This window comes from Amblyomma maculatum, chromosome 3, assembly GCF_055883805.1.
Source record: "Amblyomma maculatum isolate TAMU_Amacu chromosome 3, ASM5588380v1, whole genome shotgun sequence".
NCBI classification, from domain to species: domain Eukaryota; kingdom Metazoa; phylum Arthropoda; class Arachnida; order Ixodida; family Ixodidae; genus Amblyomma; species Amblyomma maculatum.
Window position 1 is genome coordinate 168,293,810 of NC_139346.1, and position 9,344 is coordinate 168,303,153.

The 9,344-nt window shown below is 42.3% G+C and overlaps 1 protein-coding gene across 2 annotated transcripts in view; it reads left to right on the forward strand.

Annotated features, from left to right (window-relative positions):
• The first annotated feature begins 3,434 nt into the window (after positions 1-3,434).
• Positions 3,435-9,344, forward strand: part of LOC146196819 (cytochrome P450 3A41-like) — a 48,246-nt gene continuing 42,336 nt past the window's right edge. The window contains exon 1 of one of the 2 annotated variants that reach the window (XM_084598541.1): positions 3,435-3,573. The gene's annotated coding sequence lies outside the window, so the exon portion shown is untranslated. The remainder of the gene's footprint in view (positions 3,574-9,344) is intronic. The other variant, XM_084598542.1, reaches the window with a different exon arrangement.

The window sequence follows — 9,344 nt, forward strand, 5'->3', positions numbered from 1 at the left end:
GGCCCCGAATAATGGAACCTGAATTTTCACCTTTCATTGGGTACATAGAAAGATCTAACGCTCGTGTTCCACTTGTTTATCATCATGGACTAAAGTCCGTCATTATGCAAGATGACGTTTTCTACAAACGCAACTTTTGACAGCAACAAGAAGAAAATTATACTTTTTGTAACATCCGCGATACGTCCAGGGCTCTTGAGCGTTTGTCCCGATGCAGCATCAGCCGGCTACCGTGGAGTCGGTCGTGGGCTCGCAATGATACCGCTGATTTATTGTTGGCTCAGAATACTACCATCAGTCCGTACTTACGTTAGAACTTGCCGTGGTTGTCAGAGCCGGACGTCTCCTCCCTTGAGACCATCCCGCCTTCTGCAACACACAGGGCCAGCAAAGCGGTCATAGATTTTCTCCGCCATTTCGATAATACGTCCACTGGGAAACGCTGGATTGTGGCCGCGACAGATTACTCAAAACAACGTTGATTTGGGTTAAATGGTGCATGTTAAAGACAGGAAATTCTAACGCGCTTAAATAGTCACACACGGAAACAAACAACGCGCAAGACAAGCGCTAGCTTCATCTGACTATTCGCTGAGCAGTCAGCAAATATGTATCAAGAAAGGCAGAAGGACAATGATTCACAAGTCGCGTGTTGACTTTGCGATATTTTTCAACATAATAAACAAAGACTATGATTTTTGGTTAATCTTCGGGCAGCGTTTACATTGCTGTTCTACAATCTCTTTTATTCGTTAATCACACTCATGCAATTGCTCATGTAATCGACAGCGGCGGTTCTTCTCTAATACGATGATAATTAGCCGTAAGCTAAATTATGCCGGACGATATCTTCTTTGGCGTTTACAGATTTGTATTTTAAAGCCTGAAAGAGTTATGTTCATGCGGTCCTTGCTAGTGGACTGAACAGCGCGGCGGACATTATGGGTTTGAAAAGGCGTGAGTATTCGACTTATTATCTAGAATACCTAATCTTTTTTTTATATTTTCTTTAAGGGGCAATATGAGAATGCAAAACGGAAGTCTGTCAAGAGCAAATTTTGGGAATTGAATTTTGAATTTGCTTTTATTAGGAAATATGATTAAACATATATTTGAAGGAATAATATATATGGCGGCTCGGTGAAAAAGGCTCGCTCGCGTTGCATACTTATGAACTAGCGCAGCTGCGCGTGGTGTATTTGCCAAAATCATGTTAACCTATCTCCATTTAGAAAAGTACAAAGTGTGTATGAATTTGATTCATGAGGAATCCGAAGACATCATGCTGTAATTATGCAATGCTGGGGATCCGACTTAGGAGGTTTTCAAATGCGTTTTTCTGAAGTTTCATTTCTTGAAGCGTACCTAAATGAATGGCATAGAACGTAGAAGATCGAATCGCCGTCGCTGTAACACAATTTCTAGAGCACATGACACGAAATTCCGATGTCTGTTCGGGTTCTATTGGCGGAATGCGGATTTTTTCGTATGCTTTCTTGTCAGTTCTATCTACACTTAAGTTAATATTTCGCACTGATAATTAAAGTTGCCCATGCTCTCCTTGGTGTCAGTTGCTGTTAGCTACCCTCGTATATACCCACATTAAAAGTCCACATTTTTCTTATTTGGCTTGTTTATTTACCCAGAGAGGACCTTGAATCTCGCGGCCTTGATGTCATAGGGAGCCTAACAGGGTTATCACGCCGGTCCCAAGCTGCCCATCAGGTCAAGTTCCACGTGGCATTCGCAGTCACACAGGACATTCGACGTGCACAATACACGATAGGTTACGTAAGTACCAAAGAAAATCGGTAATTGGAGAGCCGGCGCCGTTCAACTAAAGCTCTGCTGCGCTGCAGATGCGCTCATAAAAACGACAGGTGCCCCTGATTTTTTCATTTCGCAAAGCGTTGTTCGAGGGACCAGCTTTAAAGGCCTCTTTCAGTACTGCGCAACTGATAGGAGGTTTTGTCGCCAGCAGGTGAGAAAAAAGACGAGTACGCAACCTTTGACTTAAACTCTTGCCCCGCGTGTAACTGACGGACTCTTTTCTTTTAGTACGTGGGTTCCTGTGCCTTCTGAAGCAATATATTGTTACATTACGCGGTGCATGCACTGATATCTGCATATGCACGAAAGAAGAAGAATTTCGTGAGTTTTGGTGAAGACAACGTTCGAGTAGTGTCGGTTGGTGCCCGGCTGACGCTGCTGTGTTTCTGTGGGCTGTGTGCGGTGTCATCTTGGACTAATCTCTTGGCCTTAACTTGCCACGTATCAATATTATCGATAAAGTAGTTGGCTCATCGGGAAAAAAAATTACTTGAGTTTAAAGGAAAGGACGTTTCCAAGTGTACTCTGTGTCTTAGCATCTTCCACAAGCATACTTGCAACACTGCGAACTAAAGAAAGAAAAGGTAAAATGGAGTAGAAGGAACAAGCACTGAAAAAACTAAAAAGGTTCGACCAATCGCGCTGTTCTTTTGTGAGGCAGGAAGAGATGGGCATCCAGCACAGAACCCTCGTTTTCCTAGTGTGGCATGCTACCCCTAGGAAAAAAACGAAGGCTCGTTGGTACGGCTTAGTTCAAGCGAGGCTTTCCACTTATGAAGGCTGGCATTTCACATAATCATTTAGCTTAAGATTATTTGAGTAAAATCTTGAGCTTTGAGTCGCACTATACTGCTTGATACTAAATTTATTCATGAGTGTAATGGTCATAACACTTCTGACAAAATGGGTATTTTTGCCTTCGCTATAATTAACATGCCACTGATTTCAATAGCAAATCGATGCATCACACAGAATCCGCTCAGAATACGCATGCTTGATGTTTTCATTTTAGCAATGCGCGTGACTTGTTCTTTTGTCAAACGCCCTTTTGCCACTTCGGGACGTTTACGCCTATAAAGTTTTCACATTTGCTTTTATGGCGTTCGGTGGTATACGAAGGGCAAAGCAAACACGTAGAATTATAAGCCGCAAGATAGATGTACGCCGCCAGGATTTCAAGTCCCGGAGTTGAAGCTTGTATTCATACCCTATTTTCCTCCGAAAACCATTCCCGATTATTCAGTTTACCGAGTGATGTCACCTGTCATACACGTGGCAGCTAAAAAAAATATTATGGAGAATTGTTTATGAAACTGGGATACTTAGTTGTTGTCGACGAATATAGTAATCTTACAGCTCAATCATGACAGACGAAGCTTGCTGACCGGTACGGCAATAGTTCGCGTCATGCTCTTGATTTGTTTACGCGGAAGTTATGACTGGTCTCGCGTCGCTTAGCTCTCCACCCTCCCCCTTCCTCTGCACAATGCCGACGGTTCCTAGAAAATGGCTCATTTGCATCTCGTCTCGCAGTGACGCAATTGCCTTGCGTGTAACCGTAGGAAGCACGTAATCACGTCGTCATTACACCGCCATTAGATCGCCATTAAGATAAGCTTGCCATACGGAGCGGCAAACAGGATGCCAACTTCCGTACGATAGAGCACGTCGGCAACAGTTTCTTGCAGCTTGTTGTACAGCCCTTCATACAACTGGCTTACCTCCCAGCTGCTCAGCACCGCAGTAAGTCGAAAACTTATCTACTTCTTAAAATATTTTACAAACACCGGATATTAAATAAACCTCTAAGTTGTTTCAATATAGAGCACAAGGTTCTAAAAGTCTCTTTGGTTTTTGTTTTCGAGAATTTCATTGAATGCAAGTCTTCCGTGACTTTTTGGCAAATCGAACATTATGCCCAGAAAGAGTTTCCTTATTTGGCACCAAAATAGTAATTTTCGCTCTATGAATTGTACGATTTCTTATCGTAGGGATAATCCTATTGACGTTCTAAGTTTGCTGTGTTTAATGTCCATTGGCTACGACGGCTAATAGTGAGCGTAACTATGCGTGCAGAACTAACGTCTTGCGATATTAGCCGTGTAGATATACCGAGAAAAAGACCAATGCTCTCGAAAGTGGCCGCACAAAATATTAAAACATAACGAATCCACTACTCAAGAACGAGCCGTTAAGCCCTAGATAATTTTATAATACCACTCGGCTGCAGTTGGGTATCTTGCTTCGTTGATTAGTTACATATGAGGCGGATTGTTATCGCAGGTTGAATATCTTGCTGGTTTCAAAATCCCCCCTGCAGCACTGATCGATAGTTCACGTCACGGACAGTCTAGAGAATGGCAGCGTTGGGATTATCAAGGACACCTTAACGCGATCGCGTCCTATACATAAAGGTGAACCTTAGCTGCACCCAGAATCGTGCCCAAGCGTGTCCAGCCTGCTGCAAGGGTAGCCACATGAGCATGCCTTTGGCACGTGGTATTTGGAAAGTTGGGATAACAGGCATCGAGGTGAAATAATTGATACCTTAGTTAGCAGCTCTTACGGGCCGCGGCGCCGGCAGGGGTCACATGTCAGTGACTCATTTACATCAATCAAGAATCTGGAAAGGAGTGAGTGGCACTTGAAGGATGGTTATTCGTGGGAAAATATAGAGTAGGGTATAACTGCAGGTATTTATACACGTGTGTTTAGCAAATTATGTACCGCAGCTTATGGCAAAAACAAAATACCCGAACCCCTGCAATAAAATTTGGTGTTGTCGAGTATAAAAATCACCTGACATTTTTTTTTTTCTAAGCATGCTTAAAACTACGGCTGTACATCGATCGCTTCATCCTTCTAGCTTGAGCTTGTTACGCCTCTTTAAAGCCCTTAAATTTTCATATCCAAAAGGTAAAAAGGGCATATATTTGTTAATCCCTTGCCCTTAAAAAATTACCTATCAGCGTAATGGTCCTTCATGTTCAAGAACTGAATAACAAGATGGACTTATAACCAGAGTTCCAAGCTTCGTTTAAGTGCTACATTTAAAAAGCATTGTCGAGCGGTAGGTGTGCTGCGTGAATGGAAAACGAGTCGAAATCGAATTGTATATATTCAAAACCAACTAAAACAGTGCAGCTACAAAGCGATTTCAATGCGAACAGAATGTTAGTGTGATTTTTCCAATTTTTGCGAATATTCGCACAAAACTAATGCTGGTGCGGAGAGCGGAGAGCGAAGAGCGAAGCGTTACGGGAAGACCTTTAACAAACTAAAATAGAGGAGGTGGTCGAAAAATGCCAGTGATCTTTGCTTTTTGGATGCAGCATGCAATCAGCTACATTAAATCTGCGTTCGTTATGTAATGGGCTTACGAAGGCTACCTTTTACTACTCGCGACGACAATAAATAAACAGGTTCAGGATTCTAGACCTCCTTTTCATTGTGAGACAATTGTAGTATATTATAAGATGCTTTCATTGACACGATCATGGGAATGACTTAGGCTCGATTTCTGTGCGGAATTTGCCTATGATTATATTGATTTAAACGACTTAAGCTTCCGATGCGGACCAAATGTTTTGTTCTGAGGTATGTCTTGCGCTCACAACAATTAAGTCAGACTGGCAGAAAAAACCAAGGTGTCGCATGCTTGAAAATTAATATCAAGAAACTAGAAGCTTGCCAAGCGAATACTGGTGCACATGTTCCTCGTTATTGAGAAATTGTACAATAAGTGCAAAATTATGATGAAATCCTTTGCCCTAAAAATGCCCAAATTTTCTTGTTATACGTATCACCGTATTTAATTTCATTAAAGGAGCCAGTTTTTAGCCGCTAACTCAGATATTAGGTATGCAGTGCTTTGCTGGCGCTTGTTGGGTGTCCCAGTCTTGAGTACACGTGAGCGCCATTAACCGCTTTACACGGATCGACCACGTCATGTCGCAGTACGCGCAGAGCAATTGCGAAGGAGCGCTGTGCAGCGTCGGGGTCGGCTTTTTTTTTTTTTTTAATAGTTCTCGAAGAGAGCGACTTCTTTCCCAGTTCAAACTCCTCGTCAATATTTCTATAGCATTAGAGTCCACACTCCGATAAAAACTAGTAGACTCCTGCACTGTGTCAAGAAAATATCTGAATGATTCATATTGCGGGCTGTCAAGATAATTCCTGATAGGTTGAGAGATGTCACATCGTATCGCGAAGTCCCATACTTGTAGACGAACCAGCGTTCTGTCAAGTGACGTAACTTGAGGACGTCATAAGCCTCTGTACTAATCAGGAAATTTCATAGCCGGCCATTTCACCAGCTAATAATTGGCGGGATAAACGTAGCGTCACAAGACCCCATGACCAAGCAAAGCCAGCTGGTGCTGTGGCAGGGGATTCGGCAGGGTTGTGACGTATCCGTAAGCTCGCAACAACTGCGAAAAGCAGCATCACATATACCTCTTAAGAAACAAAAGAAAATGTTTCTCAAATGAACAAGAAATGTGGCAAAATGCAATAGAACCACTTCTTTTTCGAGGAGAGCCGAGCTATACCTCTAAACTACTGAGAAGTTCTTTTTTTTTTTTTCACGTGATATTTAACACGGCGAAACAAAGTTCTCTGTAAAATGTGCCACTTACAAAGCCTTCAATAAGCATATTCAAACGTTTTCAATACCGAACTCCACCAGACAACAAATCACCAGCAGGGTGGCGAAATTAAGCAGTAACCAAGGAAAAAAATCATTCTGGTTTTAAGTCCATCTGGTTATATAGTTCTTAATGGTGAAGAATCATTCGTCTGAAAGATAGTTTTGCAGGTACAAATGACTCACAATGCTGTCTAAGGTTTCTTCGGCATTTGAAACGTTTAGGGTGCGGTACAATATGAGAACTCAATGTCATTTCTCCAGGTTTCTCTGAAGCACATCCCGAAACAATACTGCTTTTTTCAACCGATAAAGCAAGGATAAATTATTTCCAGTACAACAAACAGACGGACATTAACGACGAACCACAATCCTTCCCATTTTTTCTGAAGCGAAGATTGAATAAAAAAAAATTTAGATGTAAACCTTCCAAAAGAAAGTTTTGGCGTACTGTAAAAAACTTGTGTTTTGCGGACCCAGATTAATGCACCACGACCAGCGCACCCCTAATACATCCGACAGTAAATTGACGAACGTTGATTTTAATATCAAGTCTCATCATAAGTGTTTGTTCGCTGCATAGAAAATCAAAATTGAAATGAGAAACGAACTAATAAAAAGGGCCAGCGAAATAGTGCTGGATCTGCATGAACAAGGACGATACGAAAACTCAGATGAAGCAGTTACAGTGGGCAAGGCTATAAAGGAATCTCTTTGCGTGAACGCACGATGTATCTGTTGTATAGCGTCTCAGAAAAAAAATAAACTGAGGTACAATATGCTGCGCATAAAGATGAACTAAACCAAACCTACATTCTATGGCAGGCCTGAGACGATAATCACATGTAACGGGCTTAACAAAAAAGAAACTGCAATATCAAAACCTCTTTTTAAAATACGGAGAAAGCATAGCAGCAGTATCAATAGAGGACGAGGCTGGGACAGGGGAGGTGCTTCTATCAACAAAGTCTTGTTGCAGATCTGGATAATAAATGTACACTTCTGGTTCTCATAAATGTTCATGTATGCTCCACAACCGAAATAAACCTTTGTTGATACTAGCATCTGTCCTGTGCTCGCTTCGTACATTGCTGTTACTGCTCTGTGCTTTCTCTGGGACGATGAACCAGCACGCACAAACATGTTCTTTTCTGTGGTGAAAACTTCAGTTATGTATAACAGGCGCAAGAATTATAAAGGACTTATGAAACTCTGTAGAATGGGCAGCACACCCAGAATGCATTTGAAGTAACAACTTCTCAATGACATCCTCGCTCCCGCTAAAGTTGAGGGCCCGCTAATATTCGCGAACACACTCAATGAAAGGCCATTTATAAGACGGACTGGTATATTCTCGTCATCGTAAGAGTGAGGCAAGTAGCAGAATAAAGAGACGCATAGTATCCCTCAAATTGCAACATAATTTCATGTATGCTTGTGACGCAGGAAGCACTGCAATAAAGTTTCGCTATGAGCTTTGAAGCCGCATGATGACGCACGCACATTAGTAATGACCCACCGAGTCAGTTGCTTACAGTAGAAAGGCAAGGTCGGTGCGAGTGCGAACGCGGAAAGCCCTGTACACCATCCAGCGTCTATTTCCGCGTGTGTTTCCGTGTCAGAGCAGAGAACCACGAGTATTAATTGGCAGATCATAAGAGGCAGGGCAGGTGGCCGGACGATTACTAATTGGACGTCTCGTGTTCATCTCTTCTTTTTGTCGACTTCTTTTTTTTTTTTTTTTTTGCTCTGTGTTATTGAAATTCGAATGCTCCAACTGGCAAGTTTAGCGTCCTTGTGCACTAATTGGCGGCGTGTTATGTAGCGTCCAAGGACTACATGCCGTGGTAATGGTATAACTCGGGTTGCTCCTTTGAGTTGAGAGGGCGAGATGAGAATTGATTGATTGATTGAATGTCCTTTATTGATTGGGAATGGCTCATGGCCATGGATGGGGATAAAGGGGAGTAAACAGAATCTTCATTGTTTAGGAGGTCGTCACTCGAATCACATTGCTCTAACCAAGCCACTAAGCGAGCCATACTTGGCAAATATCTGTGTGTTAGCATCAGTTTCTAGAAGGGAACGGTAATGGAAACAGAAAACCTCGAAACCCGAGTCAAACGCGCAAGGCGATTTAGGAACGTTTGTGCTGCTTGGTTGAAGCGGTGCTTAATGACTATGTCTGATGGTTGTTCGTGCAATGTTGTAGCTTGCGAGTGTGTGAAAGCGCGACAGTGGTAGTGGCATAGAGTGCGAGATTAATGAGCATGCGTCGGATAATGGAAGCTAAACATTTTTTTTTTTTCAATCAATCAATCAAAGTGATCTTTATTTGTAGGAAGCTAAACATTGAAAGGGCGATTACGATAGTCTTCTAACGCGAAACTTGAGCGGAGATCTTTTAAGCATTTTTGTGATATATTCAGGTGAGAAGTTTGAGAGATGTATCTGTGTGCAGTTAGAAAGCACTCTTTACTTTCCCGAGCGAAAGAGAACTTCTGAAAAGTAGAGAAAAAAGAGCCAAGAGCAAACTGCGCAAAGCTTGCGGCTATTCTTTCTGTTCTTCTGAGAAATTCTCTTTCGATCGGTTACATAGGCAACGGCACCAACAGCGACACGGCTGTAGCGCAGAACTGGCGCATAAAAGTTGCGCTTTAAATGAAAATATTCGAGATTAAGCGGACAGCAAAGTGCATATTCGCGAACTAGAACCCGCAAGAGGAGCCGCAGACTGAAGCCTTAATGCCGTTGTGTCGTATAATTAGGCGAATCTTAAATTTCCTGTAATTGGTTTTTAAAGCACAAATCTTTTAGGCTCATTAGTCTGCATCCGTCTCTAGAAAGTGTCACACTCAAACTGTCAATA